Source organism: Lepus europaeus, chromosome 7 (genome assembly GCF_033115175.1).
Source record: "Lepus europaeus isolate LE1 chromosome 7, mLepTim1.pri, whole genome shotgun sequence".
NCBI classification, from domain to species: Eukaryota; Metazoa; Chordata; class Mammalia; order Lagomorpha; family Leporidae; genus Lepus; species Lepus europaeus.
In genome coordinates this window covers 89,759,791-89,777,564 of record NC_084833.1, presented here as the reverse complement: position 1 = coordinate 89,777,564, position 17,774 = coordinate 89,759,791, and the positions used below count along the sequence as shown (strand labels likewise).

Genomic DNA, 17,774 nt, shown 5'->3' with positions numbered 1-17,774 from the left:
CAGATCCTTTAAGTGATTGATTCAAGCAAAGTCACTAGAACTAAGGTCTGACTCCATTTGATACTTACATTAATAATTGCTCTTCCCCATATTTTCATTATTATTAAAATCTCTAACTATTTCATTAAATCAACAAACAATAAATGCTGGCAAGGATGTGAGGGAAAAGGTGCCCTAATCAACTTTTGGTGAGAATGTAAACTAGTACAGCCATTGTGGAAGACAGTTTGGAGATACCTCAGAAAGCTGAAAATAGATTACCATATGACTCAACAATCCCACTCTTGGGAATTTACCCAAACAAAATAAAATCAGCAGATGAAAGAGTTATCTGTACCCCCATGTTCATTGCAGGTCAATTCACAATAGCTAAGATATGGAGTCAATCCAGATGTCTATCACCTGATGACTGGATAAAAAAATTATGGTATATATACACTATGGAATACCACTCAATTGTTAAAAAAAAAAAAAAGAATTAATCCTGTCTTTTGCAACAAAATTAATGAACTGGAAACAAATATACTTAGTGAAATAAACAAGTCCCAAAAAGACAAATACCATATGTTTCCCTTGATCTGTGGTAACTACTAGAGTACCAAAAATATATACAAATGTATAGAAGTGAAGTTGACATTTTCAGATTCCGTGACTGTTTACAGCCCTTGTCTCTACTGTTGAGGAACAGTGTTTTTTTTCTTTTTACTACTTGTTGAACTCTTTACTTAGTGTAGGGTTAACCTTATGAGTATAAAGTAAACTAAAAGTACTCCTTGTAAAAATTAAAGAGAGGGAATAAGAGAGGAAGGAGGAGGAAGAATGGGAGCATGGGTGGGAAGTATCACTATATTTCTAAATCTATATATAAGAAATACATGAAATTCGTATACCTTAAATTTAAAAAAGAAAAGATTAATTTTGTACGATGACTAATGCCTTGAATGAAATAAAACAGAATAAGGAAAATGAAGAGCTCTGGGTCATGAAACCCAATCCTTTCTCCTACATTTCCTTTAGGTAGCCACATTCTATGTTACTATCTGGGAGTCATGGTTTTAATTTTATTTCTTTTTTGAGATTTACTTATTTATTGAAAAGCAGAGTGACAGAGAAAGAGGGAGAGACAGAGATATTCTATCTGCTGGTTCATTCCCCTAATGGCTACAATGCTAAACCTCAGTGCCTGCCCTGGGAGTCATGGGCTTTACATCTAGATTTGACTTCTCTAAAACATAGTAAAATGTGAACATAACTGTTGAAAAATATTTCTAAAAGTGTTTATTCAGTATGCCATCTAAAATAGCTTGTGTTCTATCAATGTGATGTGTATCTTCAGTTGGGAAATGCACTATGCAGACCAATATTTGTCAAGTTTGAAGGATACCCAAATGTTACCTCCACTCTAAAGCCTTTGCCAACATGCTCAGACAAAACTAATCCTCCAGGCAACACACTGGGCATTCTACAGTAATTCACTGAAATCAGATCACTGACAGGGTTTTATAAGTTCTTGATTAGAGATCTGTATCCCCTAAGTTAAGGGCAATCAATGAGCAGTTCTCAAACTTCTATGTGTCTACAACAGTGCTTGACTTAAAAAAGCACTTGCTAGTCATTAAATGAATAAATCCACTCTCTCATCAGATTAAAGGTTATTTTTTAGTCCCACAACTCAATTTCCTCCTCTTTTTATTTCTGCTTTACCCTTCGAAGTCTTCAGAAACTTCCTAAATTTTAGAAATTAGGGCTTTCTCACGATATCACATATCTAGTTAATATTGGACTGAGAAAAAAAAAACCAAAGGAGTTCTGACTCCTGGCACAGTAATTGTGTTTTCTACATCTTGCTTGCCTTAGAAAACAGCAGAACCTGTAGCACTGAAGCTGAGATTTCATCAGGATCTTTAACCTTTAATGTTCTCACAAATGGCTTGAAAAGCTTCTTCAACTTCATAGCAGAATAGGAATGGCAGAGTTATGGGTTGAACCTTCAGGTATTCCTAAATAATTTGATGTTTTCTCAATATTCTAGACGTCAGCCTATCATTTAAGTTTCTGTAACCTTTCATTATCTTTCATATCCTAATTCCTTGTTCTTTTGGTCTACGGTTCCAGTGCTCCCTCTACCACCTCCACAGTTATTACTGTATTTTTCACATCGTCTCTATCCTTATTTATTTGAATTAACTTTAGCTTTTTCTCCCTTCCTCCCTTTTTCCTTCCTTTCCTTTCTACTGCCTCCCTCCCTCCAATTGTTCATTAACTGTGTATTGAGTCCTTCCTTATCAGATTCTATTCTAAGATCTGGGAGTAGAGCAACAAACACAATGCACAAAAGCCTTGCCCCTCCTACAGCTTACACTCCAGGGGAAGAAGTGACAAGCATGTATGTGAAATGATGATAAAGACCATAGAAAATGTTGAGTAAGTTGTGTTTTGGAAATGTCAGGAAGGGTATCAGTGCTGGCCACTTGATGCTGATAAATGTTTTCATTTCACTTAGTCATTTGTTAAGCATAAGATTGCTAACATGACTTGTTTGATACACTGTAGTTTTTCTAAAACTTAAAAATGCATTCCCAACTACTTAAAATACTACTTAAAACTAGCTCATCTACCTAAAAACAGCTCACCGGAGTAAGTGTTTAGCCTAGCAGTTAAGATGCCACTTGGGGTACCCACTTCCAATATCAGAGAGTCTAAGTTCACATCCTGCCTCTGCTCCTGATTCCAGCTTCAGGGTAGTGTACATGCTTGGAGGCAGCAGATGATGACTCAAGTTTGGATCCCTGCCACCTGTGTGGGAGATATGGCCTGAGTTCCTAGTCCCCATCATTGTGGGCATTTAGGGAGTGTATCAGTGGATGGGAGTGCCTCGTACCTCTGCCTCCAAAATAAATACATAAAACATAAATTTAAAGTATCAACAGTTCACCTGCCACAAGTGGTGTGTGTTCTGCTCTGGAAAGAGTGTATGAACCTAAGATTTTTTGATTATCTATTGTGTTAAGAACCCTACTTAGTCCTGTTGTGGCTGCCCTTGTGCACAGTACTATAAAATTCTTAATAAGATCATTGTAAAGAAGAGGAGTGTCATAAAAGAAGTAACACATTGCTATGCAAAAGAGAGAAAAGGAATTAAATAATTCTGAGAGAGTTAGTAAAAGCTTCAGAGAGAAGACTCTCAAAAGGTGAATAAATCCTTAATAAGTGGAAACAGAGAAAAGTGTTTCTACAATGAAAATAATATGTATCTGACAAAAACATAGACATTCCAGTGATGATATTTTTTTTCTGGAAAGTAAGTTATTTAGTGGGAACAGGAAGAAGTGAAGCTTGAAAGCTAGTTTGCATCAGATTCTGGAGTTTGGCCTTTGCTAGGTAGGCAAAGGACCAGTGATCTTTCCAAATAAACTATCCTTGGTCTGTCCATGAATAAAGCCCAACAAGCTAAATGCAGCACCTGGTGCCTCTCATTGATAGCAGCTGTGTCCTTTGTTGAAGCCTTTCTCCCACTGATCCTTTGTGTCTTCACACATGTTTTACTTTCACCTTTCACGATTCTCCCTTCACTCCTTATGAACTCTGACATGTTTCATGCTAAGTGTGACTTTTGAAAACCTTCCCATTTCCTCAGTCACTGCAGGGGCAGCAGTTTTGTGGGGACCCAGTAAAATGCAGTATTTTTCATATCTGGGTCAGTGGAAGGCCTTTGAGCCAACTCAGATTGGAGTTCATTCTAAATCCTCTGATTTCAACTTTCCTTCTCGTATAATGGAAGGTTGACCCAATGGACCACAGTGGAAATGATAAGGGACCCAGCTACCCAACCCCTCTCCCTACATGAGACATTGGGAATTGACTCTCCCTCTTCCCATTATATGCTTAGTTCATTATTTTATAACTGTGTATTTACTGGGATGAAAGGGGCAGAGACCCAAGCAGCTCAGAGCACCTTTTTGGGTGCAAAGCTGTCATCAACCTTAATTTCTGTATATTTCTTCTGCTTAAGGGCAGAATTGGTTCCATGATAGGGCAGAACTTAGTGCAGAATGAAATGGCCCCACATCAAATATAGAAGTGATGAATAGGCATCAATGTGAGTAGAGTTATCATTGCCTAGCAACACGGTCCCTAAGTTTCATGTCCTCCAGTCTCATGAGGGTTCTGAGTTCCCTGTTGCCATCCTGTGCCCTACTTCTCCTGGAATCTATAGCATTTTTTCCCTTGATTGTCCAAATCAGGACAACTTCTGAGAATGGAAGAGAATGCTGTCAATAATTGAACTGGGACAACAGCTATAAATGGAGACAGTCCCGAACTAACTGGTCATATGGGGAACCTTCATTTTCCCAGTTAAAAGATACAAATGTGTGCTGGCCGAAACAAATATGTACATTTCTGGGGATAAAGATAAAATGTCAAATGTTGACATATATAATACTTAGCACACTAATTTAGCTAAATGAATATTTAAATTGAAGACAGAAACGTACTGTTTAAAAGTGCTGCTCCTCTACGTTCACGTTTCCTTTCATTAATGATTTCAAACACGTTTGAAAATAGGGTCCTGAGTCTCTAGAGCCTCTTAACGTCAGCTCATCATTTTGAGGGGAGTACATTGGTTTATTTAAAATGTTTGATATATATACTTTTTTTTTTTTTACAAAGTAGCAAAGTTTATTGGGGACAGGGCATTCATCAGAGCAAATGGGACAGAGAGTAACCACTCACTCAGACTGGGGAAAGCCAGGTAACGTGGTTAAATGGAGAGAATACACCTGGCAGGCCAGGCGGGTGGCTCAGCAGAGAGCTGAGAGCTGAGCATGCAGTCTGTATCCAGACTGGGGCTCATAAGGTAAAGGGTTCAGTTTTTCCTGTCATTTGTGTTTCTCCTCCATGACAAAGAAGATTCCTCTCAGGTTTTACTACTCAGCTATCAGACTGCAATCCACGTACACAGGCACAATTAGAAGTTTATCGGCCTGCTGGTGCCCCGCAAGCATCTGTGCTTTTGTCCTTTGAACCAGGAGTGGTTTCGGCTTTAAAGAAGGAGCTTTGGAATTAAACCTAGCTTCCAAATATTTTTTAAAAAAAGTTTATTATAGGGGGCTGGTATTGTGGCTCACTGGTTAAGCCACCTCCTGTGATGCCAGCATCCCCTACAAACACCCATTCAAGTCCTGGCTGCTCCACTCCCAATCCAGCTCCCTCATAAAGCACCTGGGAAAGCAGAGGAAGATGGCCCAAGAACCTAGGCACCTGCCACCTGCATGGGAGAACCAGATGGCATTCCAGGCTCCTGGCTTCAGCCTGTCTCAGCCCCATTGTGGCCATTTGGAGAGTGAAAAATTGAATGGAGGGCTGGTGCTGTGATGTAACGGGTGGAGCCACCGCCCACAGTGACAGCATCCCATATGAGCGCCAATTCGAGTCCCCACTGCTCCACTTCTGATCTCTGCTATGACCTGGGAGAGCAGTAGAAGATGGCCCAAGGACGTGGGCCCCTGCACCCGCATGGGAGACTAGGAAGAAGCTCCAGGCTCCTGACTTCGGATCAGCGCAGCTCCGGCTGTTGTGCCCAACTGGGGAGTGAACCAGCGGATGGAAGACCTCTCTCTCTCTCTCTGCCTTTCCTTTTCTCTCTGTGTAACTCTGACTTTCAAATAAATAAATAAATCTTTAAGAGAAAAAAAAAAAAGTGGGTGGAAGATCTCTCTCTCTCCCATCTCTCTCCCTCCTCTCTCTCTCTCTCTCTCTCTCTCTGTCTTCTCTCTCTCTGTTAGGCTGCCTTTCAAATAAATAAAATAAATCCTAAAACAAGTTTATCATAATACCAATTTGCATGTGTGGGGGACTTCAAAAAGTTCATGAGAATGAAAAGTGGAATCAAAAGAAAATACACATTTTCCATGTAAAACAGTTTTTATAAAAAGATTGTATTTATTTGAAAGCCACGGTAACAGAGACAGAGGGAGACATAATTAGAAAAAGATCTTCCATCTGCAGCTTTACTTTCCAAATGGCTGAAATGACCGGGCCTGGGCCAGATAGAAGCCAGGAGCCATGACCTCATGCAAGTCTGCTGTATAGGGGCAGGGCTACAGGCACGCTGTTGGTTTCCCAGGAGCATTAGCAGGGAGTTGGATTGAAAGGAGGGCAGCCAGGACTGGAATCAGTACTCAAATAGGATACTGGCATGGCAGGCCTTGGCTTAACCCACTGTGCCAGAACACTGGCCCCATAAAACTGTTTTAATAGTTGTCATAGAAGAGTTTTTTTGTGATTCCCCTATAATTTAAAAACTTGCTGCATAATTAAGGAATGTACCAAATCTACCCAAAACATTAAAAGTAAGTAAACTATACATCACTCAGTTTATAATAGCTGATAACTGTTAACGCTTCCTTCATTTTTGTTGTGTTTTATAAGGAACAAAGCACTACAGATATTTTGATGATTCTGATGTGTCTTTCCCTAAACCCATTAGAATCATTCTTTCCTCACAGTTAACTATTATGTTGAATTATTGTTCAGCATTTTTATACTTGTAGTTCATGTATATGAATATTTAATGTAATAGGATCATTTTGGATTTTTTTTATTTTTATTTATTTTTTATTTTTGACAGGCAGAGTGGACAGTGAGAGAGAGAGAGAGAGACAGAGAGAAAGGTCTTCCTTTGCCGTTGGTTCACCCTCCAATAGCCGCCGCAGCCAGTGCGCTGCGGCCGGCGTACCGCGCTGATCCAAAGCCAGGAGTCAGCTGCTTCTCCTGGTCTCCCATGGGGTGCAGGGCCCAAGCACCTGGGCCATCCTCCACGGCACTCCTGGGCCACAGCAGAGAGCTGGCCTGGAAGAGGGGCAACCGGGACAGAATCTGGCGGCCCGACTGGGACTAGAACCTGGTGTGCCGGCGCCGCTAGGCGGAGAATTAGCCTGTTGAGCCACAGCGCCATCCCATTTTGGATATTTTAAGTCCACATGTCCATATGCCATCCATCACACTAGACTTGTACTTCTCCAACTTGCATTTTCCTCTCAGTGTTTTGTTTTTGAAGTTGGTATAGATTATCCATGTAGCTATGTTTTAATTTTAACTTCTTGGTAATATTTCACTTTATGAACATTCCACAATGCTCTTCTCTTTTCTTGTATTAATGATATTTACTTGCAGTTTTCTCATAATTATAAAAACGTGCTTGTACTTGTATCTGTGTGCATGTGCTTGAGAAGCTCTCTAGAGTGTACACCTGGAAGGAAAATTTTTGGCTCATTGACATAGTGTGACTCTTCACCCCATCATCAAATCAACCCCCAAAATGCCGCTTCCACCAATGTGTGAGAGTTCTTGTTGCTTTGTATCCTTACCTGTACTTGGTATTTTCAGACTTTATAATTCCTTCCTCCCTCCCTCCCTCCCTTCCTCCCTTCCTTCCTTCCTTTCTTCCCCTCTTCCTGTGTTTCCCACTCCTTCCTGAAGTTTCTCATTTCTGATATACAGACCATTTGAATAACAGAAGATGAAATATGAGAGAACATTGAAAAATTTTTAAAGATTTAATAAAACCTTAAAATACAATATCTGAGGTGAGAAACATGTTTTTGAAATATTGTGATATAGATTTTATTAAGGAGAAGTTTGTACCTGTCTGCTTCAGTGACTATAAGAATTGTGTATGAATTATTTGGTCTCCTCTTTGTGTACCATTCCTGTTTTTAATGAATCATTTCCCTTACCTTCAGTAGGTCACAGTGATCTTTTGCATTCAGTTCATTGCTGTACAGTACTGTGTAGAAAGATAGTGACATCCTTAAGGATGATAATATATCTTCTAATTTAGATGTCCTGCTTGTAACTTCTTTCATTTAGAAGACACTTTAATGATTCACAAATATTTTTTTCCAAAATGAATACAGCTTGGTATTTGGTATGTGGTAGAAATGCTAGGCTATTATAAAATTAATTAGTTCTTTCAAAAATATTAACTTTGCATGTAAGAGAATGATTAATGAATGTGTTAGGTCTGCTGAAACATTTTTAAAGCCATAGACTCTTTCTTTTTTTTTTTTATTTTAGATACAGCCTTATCCTCAGACCTCAGGAGTAAGTATTTAGAAAGCGTGTTTCTCTCCCACTCCTTCCTCCTGCTCCTCCACATAGATTCGCTTCCACTTCTCTTGGCAGAGAGATAATTTGCTAGACTGAAGGATTGTGGAGTAAAGGATATTTTTGTTAGTTAGGTTTTATTCTCTTCTTCCAAACTTGAAAGCCAACAAAGCTTCAGTTATTTTTCTGAAGAATTCTAATATTTCTGCATTTAGGACACAGTGATACATTCTGAGGGAATATAGAGGCCTGTTCTGTGTCTTCAATTATTATGACTACAAGTCATTTACCCTCTTTACTTAAGAATTGCCGTGGGTGGTGGCTGCTACCTACCTCTTTAGACCTCTCAGTATTTTTCTTACAAGCAATTCATTTTTGTAACTTTTAAAAAAGTTATTCATTTATATAAAGGGAACAAATTTCATGTATTTTATGTATACAGTTTTAAGAACATAATGATACTTCCTATCCTCCCTCCTCCCCCTGCACCCTCTCTCTTCTTTCCTTTCTTATTTTTCTTTTAATTTTTGCAATAATACTTTCAATTCACTTTATAATCACAGGCTTAATCTCCACTAAATAAAGAATTCAACAAGCAGTAAGTAGAAAATCCGTGTTCTTCGGGAGTATAAACAATAATCAAATCTCAAGATGTCAATTTCTCTACCAAAACTTTGGCCTTTGAAACAGCATCTCCGACAGATGGTACCCCTCCCATTATGCCCCAGTCTTCAGCATTGAAGCCTGCAGCCACGAGAGACCTCGTGGTTGTGCACCCAGAACACCATCTCTTGCACACCAGCTGGGGGATAGTCCTTTCAGTATTCATTCTCACTTCCTTACTTAAAATTTTTCTGTATTTGTTCAGGACTGCTTCTATGGCTGCCAGCTAGGACTGTTCAGTAGTTACTTTCAGTATCTATTGCTTTCTGAGGCTGCAGCTGGGATCCAGGAACTAAATCCAGCTCTCCCATGTGGGTGGTAGAAACTCTATTACTTGAGTCAGAGTTACTGCCACCCATGGTTTGCATTAGTAGGAGGAGGAATGAGCCAGAGTTGAGAATTGAACCCAGGTACACCATCATGAGATGTGGGAGTCTTAGCCACTAGGATCTATGCCAGCCTCAAGACATATATTTTTAAGGAGTCAATTCTAGAATTCTTTCACTTTTGTATTTTTAATTAGCAAGCACCTATGTTTTCTTTGAAATATAAATACAGGAACATTCTATTTTGATCTGGAAATTGAAGGTGGATCCTGAAAAATGGAAAGCAAATTGCATCAGTGCTATGAGGGCTTAGTGAAGCATAGCCCCAGTGGACTGATTTCAGGGCCACACAATGGTCAGCATCCTTTGTCAATCTGAAGTAATCATATGTGTCTCTCATAATATTATACAGGAACTGTTGATATGATTGTAAATCCACCCAAACCACAGTAATGCTTATTATGGTCTTATAATGTCTAAGGATTTACACTGGCCCTTAACCGCCTGCTGATCCTTATCTTCTGTTTCCTCATCCATTTCCCAGAAAGCCTTCTGGCCACCATCAAACTTAAATTTTAATAGCCAGCATAATGATTTTTCCCTTGCTCCTACAAAAGATTGAGCACTTTCTGGGAACCCTTCTGTAATCCATTGAAAATAAAATATGTTTGCCAGAAATAAAAAGTAATGGCAGAGAGGGAAGTGATGGCAAAGTAAACAGCATTCATTTCAGAGCAGGGTCCAAAACTAGCAATCATTCATTTTTTATTCAATCTGTTTGCCCACATTTAAATACCAGTAGTGGCATAACCCAATATCCTTCAAATATTGCTTCCTTCCTTGTTGCCTGTTTCTACCTCCAGAACAATTATTAGAGATATATTAGAGTATCCCATTGTGTTATCCACATTTCTTAAGTCTTTTTATTGTTTTAACATTGTTATCTTCTACGTTCTGTGCAATTTAATCAGTTCTGTCTTTCTGCTCACCATTATTTCTAGGGCTATGTGCTGGAATTTTTTCCCAAAAATTTTTAAAATTTAATTTAATATACAATTTTCATGTATTTTATATATATGAATTTAGGAACATAATGACACTTCCCAACTTACCCTCTCTCCTGCTCACACACCAATCCTTCTTCCTCCTCCCTCTCCTGTTCTCACTCTTAATTTTTACAAAGATCTATTTTCACTCTATTTAATGATACTAACGTTATCCCCTACACTAAGTAGAGTTCAACAAACAGTATGAAACAGAAATGTTGTTCCTCAACAGAAGAGACAAGGGCTGTAAACAGTCATCGAATCTCAAAATGCCCATTTCACTCCAATGCATTACATTTTTGATACTCTATTAATTACTACCACAGATCAGGGAAAAATATGATATCTGTATTTTTGGGACTGGCTCATTTCACTAAGTATAATGGTTTCCACTTTCATCCATTTTGTTGCAAAAGATAAGATTTCATTTTCTTTTACAGCTGAGTAGTATCCCATAGTTATATATACCATAATTTCTTTATCCTGTCATTAGTTGTTGGACATCTGGATTTATTCCATATCTTAGATATTGGGAATTGTGAACATGGGGGTACAGATCACTCTTTCATATGCTGATTTCTTTTTGTTTGGGTAAACTCCCAGGAATGAGATGGCTGGATCTACATTCAGATTTCTAAGGTATCTCCATACTGTCTTCCACAGTGGCTGGACCAGTGTACAGTCCCACCAACAGTGAATTAGGGCACCATTTCCCCACATCCTTGCCAGCATTTGTTGTTTGTTAATTTCTGTATGAGAGCCATTTTAACTGGCGTAAGGTGAAACCTCATTGAGGTTTTGATTTTCATTTCCCTGATGGCTAGTGATTCTGAGCATTTTTCAAGTGTCTGTTGGTCATTTGAATTTTCTCTCTTGAAAAACGCCTGTTCAAGTCCTTTGCCTATTAGCTGAATTGTTTGTTTTGTTGTTGTTGGATTTCTTGAGCTCTTTGTAGATTCTGGATGTTAACCCTTGATCAGTTGCATAGTATGCAAATATTTTCTCTCATTCTGTTAGTTGCCTTTTTACTTCACTTAGTGTTTCTTTTGTAGTGCAGAAGCTTCTCAGCTTGATGTAGTTGGTTCCATTTGTCAATTTTGGCTTTGATTGCCTGTGCTTCTTGGGCCTATGCCAATGCCCTGCAGAGTTCCTCCAATGTTCTCTAGTAGTTTGATGATATCAGGTCACAGATTTAGGTTTTTGATCCATTTTGAGTGGATTTTTATGTAAGGGTAAGGTAGGGATCTAGTTTCATACTTCTGCACATGGAGATCCAGTTTCCACAGCACAATTTGTTGAAGATACTGTCCTTGCTTCAGGGATTGATTTTAGCTTCTTTGTCAAAAATAAGTTGGTGTATTCTTTATGTTTTATTAGGGAAATTTTGAGTAAAATGTGTTGTGGTGAAGATCTTTTCTGGTCATGTCTATTAGGAGTTCTATGTGCTTTCTTTACTTAGATGTCCCTTTATTTCTGCAAATTGGGGAAGTTTTCTGTAATTATTTCACTAAATAGGCCTTCTAGTCCATTCTCTCTTTCACACTTTCAGGGACTCCTAACACCCGTATGTTGGATCATTTGATTGTATCCCATAAATCTCCAATGTTGTTTTAAATTTTTTTAATTTCTTCTTTTTTTGGTCTGACTGAAATATTTCCAAAGATTTGTCTTCTAGCTCAAATATTCTTTCTTCTGCCTCACCAAGTCTTGTTAAGGCTTTCCACCTGATTTTTCATTTGATCTACTGAATTGTTCATTTCTAATATTTCATTTTGATTTCTATTTACAATCTCAATTTCATGGGTAAATTTTTCATTCATATTATAAATAAATTTCTGTAATTCGTGGATTTTCTTCTGATTGCTTTTGAGTAATGCTACAATTATCTTTTGAATTCTTTTTCTGGCATTACATCAATCTCTTCTTCTTCACATACTAATATTGAAATGTTGTTGTGTTCCTTGGTGGGGTGGCAGTAGGGGGGGAGGGGGACCATCCTGTTGTCTTCCTTATTCTTCTTTCTTGAGTTTCTGTGTTTATTTTTAGGCATCTATGGAGATAAATGCTGTTTTTTTTCCCTCTGCTGGCTTTTATCTTTGAAGTATGCCTTTGTGGCTTAGTGGAATGTCTGTACTTTCAGTGAATACCCAGAGGTGTGTGCTGGGTGTGCCCATGGAGTTCTGGTCAGTGCTCCACTGTGGGGCAAGTATCTAGGGTAACACCCAAGTTGGGCATGGCAGATCTCTTGTTAACAGAAGGGGAATGGTTACCTCTTAGTGTGATCACACCCTCACCTCCTCTCCTCCAAGGTTATCAATGCCTGGGTGTTTGCCCCTAGTGGGTTGAACACCCATCCGCACCACCATGTGAACCACACAAATGATCTGGCAATCCTCACTCCAAGCACAGATCTCTCTGCAGTGACCCACCCCAGGCAACCAGGAAGCTCTGAGCATATGGAGCTGCACACAATGATCACCCAGAGACCAAGCTACACCCTATTCCCTCTCAAGTCACCACAGATTCCCCACAGCCTCAACACACAAGCCTCCCATAGCTGCTAGGTGCCTGCTCAGTCTGTAGAGAGGCAAGCCAGGTGTCTTTGGGTGTCCCACCCAGGTGGCTTGAGCCCCAGAGCCTGTGGTATATTGGGAAGCTGGGGGTGCCTCATAGTCTTATGTGTGTGCCCAGCCCCTATCAGTCCTCCCAGCCAGGCTGAAAATCAGTGGGGATCACAGATTGTTCTCTCTGTTAGAATCTTTGGGTCACACGCAAACACAGGGGCCACTGGTCAAAGTTTGCCTTCTGCCTGCTGCTGCTGCCAGTACTGCAGAGAAGATGGCATCCTGTCTCCGCCAGTTGCTGAATGCATGCACAAGGGCTTCCACAGCTGCCACTTTTGCCCAAAACGGCATCCACCCTCTCTCAGCTGGGCACTGGGCACGGTTGTGGGAAGGATGGGGTAAGAGAAATGTGCCCCTTTTATTTCCACAGGATCCATGGGTACCCTCTAGCCCCTAGGGCTCCAATCCAGACTGTACCATGCTCTTCCTCTGGCTATATCACCATGGATTGCTGCAGTCTGACCTCATCTGCATCTCCAAGCTGGCGCACTCTCCAGCTCTCGGCTGCTGGAGTCACGTGTTGTATCCATGTTCATGTTGCGTGTCTGCACCTTCCACACAGGTCCGCTGCATTCCTATTCCTCCTGTAGAATTTCCACTGTGTTTTTCTCTCTAACTCACCTCTGAGAGTGCACTTTCTACACTGTTATTTTCTATGTATCCCTAGCCTAGCACAGTATGGCATTCCCTATTCTGCCATCTTGCAGTCTTTGCTTTAATTGTTTTAAATAATTAATTGTTTTTTTTAAAAATTTAGATATTTTACTTGTTTCATTTACATGTGTCTGTTTCTTTTTGCAGTAACATTTTATTTCATTTCAAGTTTTTATCACATGTCTTTAGTAATTGTAAGCAAACTTATTATAAGCAATAATTCTAAAGTCCTAAAACTCAGGATGCAGTTATGGAATTATAATATGCTAATAAACCAAATCTCTTTATTCATAAAGAGTTCTGATTATTTAAATTATTTTTTAGTTATGGTGGTGTAAAAACTCTCCTGGCAAATATCAAGTTACTAATGATTTAATAATTGGTTCCCCAAATTCCTGAATATTCAACAGTCAGCACTTATAAGCCAGTATGAACCAAATCCAACACACTGTTTATTGTTTCTGCTATTTCTGATTCACTATTTCTTTTTTTTTTTTTTTTTTTTGACAGAGTGGATAGTGAGAGAGAGACAGAGAGAAAGGTCTTCCTTTGCTGTTGGTTCACCTTCCAATGGCCGCTGCAGCCAGCGTGCTGTGGCCGGCGCACCTCACTGATCCGAAGGCAGGAGCCAGGTGCTTCTCCTGGTCTCCCTTGGGGTGCAGGGCCCAAGCACTTGGGCCATCCTCCACTGCACTCCCGGGCCATAGCAGAGAGCTGGCCTGGAAGAGGGGCAACCGGGACAGAATCCGGCGCCCCGACCGGGACTAGGACCCGGTGTGCCGGCGCCGCAAGGCGGAGGATTAGCCTGTTAAGCCACGGCGCCGGCCTCTGTTTCACTATTTCTTAAATTTTAAAAAATTTCTGTGTAATTTTAATTGAAGGTATTTCTCTCCAGAAAAACTATATTTCATTTTTCCAGGCACCTTAGAAAATTTGTTATTGAAGAACCACTTTTGGCCGGCGCCGCGGCTCACTAGGTTAATCCTCCGCCTTGCGGCGCTGGCACACCGGGTTCTAGTCCCAGTCGGGGCACCGATCCTGTCCTGGTTGCCCCTCTTCCAGGCCAGCTCTCTGCTGCGGCCAGGGAGTGCAGTGGAGGATGGCCCAAGTGCTTGGGCCCTGCACCCCATGGGAGACCAGGAGAAGCACCTGGCTCCTGCCATCGGATCAGCGCGGTGCGCCGGCCGCAGCACGCCTTCCACGGCGGCCATTGGAGGGTGAACCAACGGCAAAAGGAAGACCTTTCTCTCTGTCTCTCTCTCTCACTGTCCACTCTGCCTGTCAAAAATTAAAAAAAATAAAAAAATAAATTAAAAAAAGAAGAACCACTTTTAATATTTACTGTTTGCCTCAACATTTCCTAAAGCTTGCAAGCGCATTAATTCCAAGCTGCATAGCTGGGTGAGGAAGAGCTAACAACATTATGAAGTACCAGAAAAGGTGCTCTCACACCCTCCAAACTCAGGTTGACACAAATATGCCTTCTTCCCATGTGCTTCTTCTATTCCTACCATTATCTTCCCTTGGGGATCATATTAGCTTCAACAACTACATTTATTGTTGTTGAAATTGTATATCTACCTTCAACATTTCGAGCTCTGAGACTTAACTTAAAATTGCCTACTGTTGCAAAAATACAGGAAAATGATTCTCTGTACTTTTCACTCTAATGTGATAGAACAAAGGCAATTTAAAAAATCAGATCACTGCAGGTGCACATGTGTCCTTACAGCTCTTTTGCTTGCAAGTCAGAGTTACAGAGAAGGAGATGAAGAGGCAGATGCAGAGAGAGAGTGAGAGAGCAAGAGAGAGTGAGAGAGCGAGGGAGAGAGATGTTCCATCTGCTGCTTCACTCCCTAAATGACCGCAATGGCCAAGGCTGGGCCTAGCAGAAGCCAGGAAGCTGGAGCTTCATCTAGGTCTCCCAAGAGGATGCAGGGGGCCAAGGACTTGGGCCATCTTCTGCTGCTTTCCCAGATGCATTAGCAGAGAGCTGAATCAGAAGTGGAGCAGCCAGAACTCAAGCCAGCACCCATATGGGATGCTGGTACTGCAGACAGTGGCTTTACCTGCTATGCCACAGCGCCACCCCCAATAGTTTTTACTTCATACAATATAGAGAACTATTATGATTAACAATAAATTTAGTCATAGGCTTGATCTCAAAAGCAAATCTCTTCAAGAAAAATATTCTAAAATAGTGTTTTAAAAACTGTTAATTTCATGATATATTTTTCCCCAGAAAACTTTTATTTGAGGTATACAAAGTTCATGCATTTCATAAATGCAACTTTAGGAACATAGTGATTCTTCACACCGTACCTGCCCTCTCACCTGCACTCCAACCATTCTCCCTCTCCTATTCCCATTATTTTTTTTTTACTAAGATCTATTTTCAATTAACTTTTTACACATAAGATTAACTCTATGCTAAGTAAAGAGTTCAATAAATAGTATAAAAAATTCTTCCTCAACAGTCAAGACAAAGGCTATTCAAAGTCATTGCATCTCAAAGTGTCACTTTCACTTCTGTAGACTACCTTTTAGGTGCTCTATTAGTTTCCACAGATCAGGGAGAACATATGGTATTTGTCCTTTTGGCACTGGTTTATTTGACTAAGTATGATTTTTTCCAGTTTCATCTATTTTGTTGCAAACAACAGGATTACATTTTTTACCACTGTGCAGTATTTCATGGTATACATATTCCATGATATCTTTATGAAGTTTTCAGTTTATGAACATTTGTGTTTATTCCATATGTTAGCTATTGTAAGTTGAGCTGCAATAAACGTGGGGATACAGATAACTCTTTCATATGCTGCTTTTATTTCCCTTGGGTAAATTCCCAGTAGTGGGATGGCTGGGTCATATGGTAGATCTATATTTCAGATTTCTGAGGTATCTCAATACTGTCTTCCACAGTGGCTAGACCAGTTTACATTCTCACCAACAGCAGATTAGGGTACATTTCCCAAACATCCTCACCAGCATTTGTTGTTTGTTGATTTCTGTCTGAAAGCCATTCTAACAGAGGTGAGGTAAAACTTCAGGTAGTTTTGATTTGCATCTCTCTGATGGCTAGTGATCTTGAGGATTGTTCATATATTTTTTGGGCATTTGTATTTCTTCTTTTGAAAAATGCCTGGTAAGTCCTTTGCCCATTTCTTACCTGGATTCACTTGAGCTCTTTATATATTCTGGTTATTAATTTTTTATCAGTTGCATAGTTTGCAAATAATTTCTCCTATTCTGTCAGTTGCCTCTTCACTTTGCTGTTTCTTTTGTAGTGCAGAAACTTCTCAATTTGATGTAATCCCATTTGTCAGTTTTGACATTGATTGCCTTTGCCTGTGGGGTCTTATCTAAGAACTCTTTGCCTATGCCAATGTCTTGCAGGGTTTCCCCAATGTTCTCTAATAATTTGATGGTATCAGGTCATAGATTTAGGTCATTGGTCCATTTTGAGTGGATTTTTCTGTAAGATATAAGATAAGGGTCTTGTTTCATACTTCTGCATGCAGAGATCCAGTTTTCCCAGTACCATTTGTTGAAGAGCCTGTCCTTGCTCCAGGGATTCATTTTAGCCCTTTGTCAAAGATAAGTTGGTTGTAGACGCATGGATTGATTTCTGGTGTTTCTATTCTGTTCCGTTGGTGTACCCATCTGTTTTTGTACCAGCACCATGCTGTTTTGATAACAACTGCCCTGTAGTATGTCTTGAAATCAGGTGTTGTGATGCCTCCAGCGCTGTTTATGTTGTATAAGATTGCTTTATCTATTCGAGGTCTCTTGTGCCTCCATATGAATTTCAGCATCATTTTTTTCCAGATCGGAGGAGAATGTCTTTGGTATTTTGATTCATATCACATTGAATCTGTAAATTACTTTTGGAAGAATGGACATTTTGATGATATTGATTCTTCCAATTCATAAACATGGAAGATTTTTCCATTTTCTGTGTCTTCTTCTATTTCGTTCTTTAATGGTTTGTAATTCTCATTGTAGAGATCTTTGATGTCCTTTGTTAAATTTATTCCAAGATATTTGATTTTTTTGTAGCTATTGTGAATGAGATTGATCTTAGAAATTCTTTCTCAGTCGTGGCATTTTTTGTGTATACAAAGACTATTGATTTTTGTGTGTTGCTTTTATATCCTGCCACTTTACCAAACTCTTTTATGAGTTCCAATAATCTCTTAGTGGGATCTTTTGGATCTCTTCAAGAAAAACATTCTAAAGTAGTGTTTAGAAAACTGTTAATTCCAAGAGATTTTTTTTTCCATCAAGTCAAAAGGCCAGATACACTTGGGAAACACTGCAAATTAATATTTTTCTCTTAGATATTCATG

At 39.7% G+C, this 17,774-nt stretch overlaps 1 protein-coding gene across 2 annotated transcripts in view; it reads left to right on the top strand.

Moving 5' to 3' along the window:
• The window catches only part of PGR (progesterone receptor), a 74,124-nt gene that overhangs the window by 28,606 nt on the left and 27,744 nt on the right, over window positions 1-17,774 (top strand). The gene's annotated exons all lie outside the window — the stretch shown is intronic.